Genomic DNA, 6,173 nt, shown 5'->3' with positions numbered 1-6,173 from the left:
TGTGGCTCTACTGCAACACTTTGGAAAGTGCAGTATTGTTTCCATGGTAATACCCACGTACTGTAGTTTCAGATAAGGTGGTGCACATTGCCTCCCAATCACATTCACAATACTGATGCTATATTTCTGAAAGATGTCAAGTGTGGGCTTCTATGATTATGTCTGGAGAGAGATAGATAGCTATGCTCTAGCAATGTTTATTTGTACAAGGACAAGAAGGACTTCAAATGCCCATTGGATGGGCCTACAGTAAATTACTTATGTAAAATGATCCACATGTTTCTCTGTAGGAACTGTAAGTGGAACCAAGTGGTCACTTAGCATCTGTCCCCTGCACAGTCTTTAAAATTTGATTTTTGAAAGGATTGTTTTTTTGTTTTTTTTTTGGGGGGGGGGGGGGCTTTTTGCTTTTAAAAGTTAAAAGTTTAAGAGAGACGGGAAACAAGAGAAGAGAAAGTTGGGGATGACATGAGCTAAAACAGTGCACTGAGATACATTTCACAAAATCGATGCATAATCCAAACTTGAAAAACCTCATTTCTGGATAAATGAAAGTAAGTAAAAAGCCATATCAGCTTTCTGCGTTAAACTTTAAAAGTTAGATAAATCAAAAAGCGTTAGGTTGTTATGCTTCAATAAAATGTGAAAAGTGAAAAAAGTTAGTGAAATCATTTGAAGGTAGAGACTGCTTAGACATTCAGCAGCACCTGTAGACTGATCCATCCTTCCTGAGTGCTGGCTGCAGCATGAACTAATGCTAAACAGAGGAGCACTGTGCAGGAGATCTGAATGGAAGAAAAGTCAAAGTTCTGGCTTTTCAAAGAAAATGTCATCAAACAGGTTGTTAGTATATCTCATACCCTAAAGTTATATGAGTAGACAGTTGACAATGAAACTCGAATGAGTCCACTATGAAGACGTGTGTCCTTATTCTTATTACAATCCATAAGTAAGAAATAAAACATATACACCAAATATATAATAACATTTTGTAGAGATAAATTAATGTCTGAATGTCAATAATTCATCAGTCATTCAGCCTGTGTATTTTAAGGCTTGGTTATTTCATGTCAGAAAATACATTACAGGACATACAGTAATACAGGTCATGATAACTTTGGAATATTGTAGAGGGACTTTAAAAAAAAGAGCAATTGACATGTTTTCAATCTTTCATTAAGCTTTAATGAATTACAGATAGCTAGCTACAGATAGAAATGAATGAACCTCCCATTCTCCAGTTTCTCCAGAAAATGCTGGAAAAACTAACTATTACATTACTTTTAGAGGAGAAACTGTATCCTAAAAGAACCCAAGCCTCCCATTTATTTATAGAAGCTTATTTAAGTTAGTCCAGGGGTAATGACCTCACCACCCCCTCAGGACAGAACTTCAAAATATCAGTATCTCTGTGAAAACCAGGAGTGGAATTTACTTCTTTCCCACTCTGATAATGTTAGGTCAGTAAACATAGAAGACAAGAGAGCAGGCGGCCCGTGTCCCAGAGGAAGCTTACTCATCAGAGTGTGGGAGGACAAGATATATTTACTTTATCCTCATCTTACTGTCACTGCTAAAATATGAGTACAGTGACACCTAGTGGTATCAGACACGTCATACAACCTGAATAATATTACAGTTCGTTGTTTGAAGCTATATAGAGCTTATAGGGAACTTTGGAGAGACTTTATGATATATATATATATATATATATATTTTTTATTTTTTTTGAAGAGATATGTCTCAGCCAGTTCATTCTTTATTGAATAGGACAGCTGAAGAGAGACTGGAAATGTTGAGAGGAGAGAGAGGGGATGACATGCTGCAAAGTGCCGAGGTCGGATTGGAACCCACGGCCACTGCGACGAGGCCTTTTTACATGATGGAAAACACAAAATAACCAGTATAGGCTACAACCTGCTCTCATTTGAAAGACTAGATGCTTATTTGCCCGATTAATGGTTATCGATAACAAATCTTAAAGTTGCAGTTCAAATCAACAACAAATAATATCAACATCAATTAATAACAAAATCAAGACTGATATAAAAAATGGCAAAATCCTAAATGTTTGAGTGAAAAAAAATATACATTGATGTTATTAATTTAAAAAAAGCACATGCATGCACTCTAAGCAGGGACTGTTACAATCATATATATCTATATTTGTTGTGCAAAGTCTTTTAATACTACATAAAGTCAGTGAGATAATACAGTATTAAGAAGACAACGTGACAATGTGTTGCAAATATTTAAGATCAAAAGTACAAAGAAATCAGTGAATGAGTCAGAACCAAACTAGTCACTTATTCATCTGTTAATTATCCTAAGTTTTCAGCCTTAAAAAGTTCTGTCTTCAAATTAAGATTGAGGTCCAGGACTAAAACGTGATTTTATTTCCCTGCACAGCTTTTTATCTGGTGCTTTTTATGACACCAACCAAACTATTTTGAATGACTTCATAATAAATCTGTGAGAACGTGAACCGATAAAAAACGGCTTGTCATCTCATAGTGTATACACTGTGACTATCCTGTATAACAGACCACTAGGGGGCCCTATAATCACACGCACCGTACAATTAACTCAACTGCTGGTTGTGCTTTCCTCTCTTCATGATTTCCTGATAATTCAACACCTATATTCAAGGTGTTTTAAGAGACTTACATCACTTCCACTGACAAATCAAATCAACTAGCCTCTTTCCTGTTTTGCTCATTCACCCTCTGAGAAGATAAATTTAGGATTGTTTTAAAGATGACATTTATAACCAGTGACCTTGTCTGCCTCCTCCCACTCACGCTGGGAGCTGATTTTTCTTCCAAATAGTACTATTAGTAGCAAAGAATGTGGGTTCACTGGTGTTGTCTTCTCCAAAGTCTCTTTTATCTCAGCTCCCTTTGGTGTCTTTTTTCTCAGTAAGCTGGAGTCAGTTGAGTAAAAGACACTGCTGGGAACACAGAGAGAGAGAGGATATTCCCCCTGCTGCCCCTAGTCTTATATAGCAACCAATGGCCAGCAATGAATTATCATGATTCATGTGTAGGTGTTGTCATCATGGGGGAGAGGAGGAGGTCAGAGAAAAGAAGAGGTGAAGGGAGAGAAGGTGGGAGAAGGAGGGTGAGGGAGGGGTGAGATGGATGAATCAGTGCAGTGTAGTCCAACTGGCGGAGTGTACAAACAGACTGAATTGCTTTCAGTGGCCGTGCTTTGCACAGTGATGCCTCTATGGGGTTATGGACACAAATCTGTATGGATGGGATGTTGTCTGACTTTTAGCCAATCTAAACCTGTATGAATGTGAATCCTGGCTGGACACACTTTTGTTTCGAAGGTCATGTTCACATGGAGCTTAAAAACAATTGCTTCCTTCGTGTTAGAGCTTTGCGAGCATAAACTCGCCATGCAAACCTAAAAACAGGAACTGAAGAGACAGTAAAAGTTTAATCCCATTTCACGTGGGCTAAATATCCAGCTGTGCTGCTCAAATATGTAAAGCTAAAGGCTTCAATGCTTCTGTTTCTGTCAGACCTTCTAATCCAGCTTATGTACACGGAGGCACAGTGTGGCTGGGTGCTGGATGAGGTTAAGGGCACCATATCTGCTTATACTCTTCAATGCTACAGAAGAACAGCCTCTAAACTCTCAGAAACTTTATGCTATCTGCCTCGCTCTCTCTTCTACTTTTTCCTTTTAACTCTGTGATAGTACAGTATAAACCTGACAAATCCATTTCAGTAAAGGTTTTTTTTTTCCCTTCAGCCCTTTCTGTATGATCCCACCCTGATAAGAACTAAAGCTGTTTACAAGTTTTAGAGAAGGGAGGAGAGAAAGAGAGAGAGAGAAAGGGGGGAAAGGCTTTAAGAGGAAGAGGCACAAAAACTGAGGGTGAGAGGATTAAAAAAAGAAAGACAGAAAGAGCAACAGATATTCCCATCCCTGAACCAGTCGCGCAGAACAACTTAATCCCGGATTTTTATGGCTGTTGTTTTTCCTGAAAGGCTTTTGGATTATGAGTGGCTGTTGCATTGTAACGCCTGTATCTCATTGTGCTCAGAAGATTACAAACACAACCCTGTGGCCTTGCTTCCTGCTCAAACAAGCAAAGCTGAGAGGTAGAGACAAGGCAGGAAGAGAAAGATGGCTAGACGGCTAACTTTTTTCTATTGTCTTTACATCTCTGCTACAGGCATTCTCACTGTTGCTCATTTGTCCAAAGTTACTGTAGTAAAATAACTATTTGAAACAGAGTTCTTTTTTTATCTGCACTGGCCTTGTGAGCCTGTGCCATCTTCTTCGCCACTTTAGCCATGAATATTTAAAAAAAAGCCATGGAAACAAGTCTCCCTCTCTTGTTGCACTGGGAGAGCTTGCCAGCTGGTGTGTATCGTAGTCCATGTTTGCGAGAACTGACTCCCATCACACACGGAAATGTGATCAGTGTCATCCCAGGGTCCTTCTGTTGTTCAAGAGCTGCCCATGGGTGACAATGAAGGTGTTGCTTTGTTTCTGAACAACACCATAGCATTTTTTTTGCATTGTAGTTACTTTAACAGTTCATGTATGGTTAAGTTTGGTTAAAAAAGCTCCAGATCAAGACACCAAGATTTACAAAGGTCAAATGTCAACATCATTTAAATGTATCACAATAGTTCAACACTGGTCCAAAAACCTAGAGCAACATAGAACAAAGAACTTTAATTTCTACAGAATTTTCCTTGCTATAATTTTGGGGTTTATGTTGCGTATTGAGTCTAGCAAAACACAATGAAGTGACATTTTTACTACAGAGCACCAAAAAGTCAGCTGGATGTGACGAGGACGAATGTCTCCAAGCTTCATGTATACGCATTGGACAATATAGCTTGCATCTGAAAGAGGATTTGCAAATCTTTTGCCAATGAGTCACCTTTGTGGACGATCACTAAGGTAAGGAGGGTATTGTACCTTTAACATATGAGTTGTAATGTATCATATACTTTTTTGGACTGACTTGAGGTCTGGCCTTTAGTAGATTAACAGAAGTTTTAGTTGTTGTAGTAATCCAAAAGTGACGGTTAAACTCCACTCATCAAGGTCTCTCTTTGCCAAAAAAGCTTGAATAACATCTCACGAGACAGAGGTTGCTATGGACAAATTGTCACCTGTCTCAGCAGATTCTTTTTTTTTTAACTCCTTTAACCCCTTTCATAACCTGCTGTTACAACAGTTGCTTGAAAAAGAAATTATGTGAAAACTCAACCTGCTTATAATCACTTAGCAGCTAAAGAGCCAGAGGTCAAACAAAGCTATGTGAATTAATGATGGACTGGATGCTTCAGAAAGTCACAGAAAGACTTAATATGATTCTAATGTTACTATTTGAATGTGTATGCAGAGGTTTACCCCAACTCAAGCATAATTGAAGCTTTATAGTGGAGGGAAGGCAAGAAATGAAAAAAATGGAAGTTATCTTATTAAGTGCTACTTCAACTGCTTGCATTTGTTAACCACATTTCTAGGAGCTGCTCCAGGTTGGCATGATTCTGGAGTCCAGGGTCATGGTCACAAGCTAGCAAGTAAAATTGCTCAGCCATACACAGAAGTTTGTCCGAGTGGTTTGTCATAGTGAATGGTAATATCTGCAAGGGAAAGACATTGAAGACATCTGTATGTGATGATAACGTTTTAATATCTGAATAGTTTCTTTAAACACGAGTGACCATCTCTCACAATCCAAAGGCTATCTTTGATAACCCCGATAACATTTGCACTGATAGACAGTTTGGCAAATTAAAGCAGTCTTTTATCTGTTAACAGTGTGCTGCAAAATGAGATGGCCCATATAATTGGAGGGGTGTCTTTTCTCTTTTAGTGCAATTGGATAATTCGACTCATTTCAGGCACTGTAAGCGGCATTTAAAGTGAAAGAATTAGACTGAGAGGAAACCAGTGCAAGGTGTGTCTAGGATGTCTGTAATGTCGTTTTAATGGCACTAACTGTAGTGAAGTTTTCCACTAATGAGTCTCAAGCAAAGCTCATCTGGCTTTCATGCTGCAAAGCAAGACCATTAATTAGCAATGAGGGCCAAAAAAATGGTCTTTCATGCTCATCCAGCTTTGAAGGAATTAGTCCGTTTGAACACTCATATGTTTAAGTGAGAGAAAAGAAGAAACAGACATGAGGAGAGAGA

This window comes from Symphodus melops, assembly GCF_947650265.1.
Source record: "Symphodus melops genome assembly, chromosome: 13".
NCBI lineage: Eukaryota > Metazoa > Chordata > Actinopteri > Labriformes > Labridae > Symphodus > Symphodus melops.
This window is presented reverse-complemented; position numbering follows the sequence as displayed.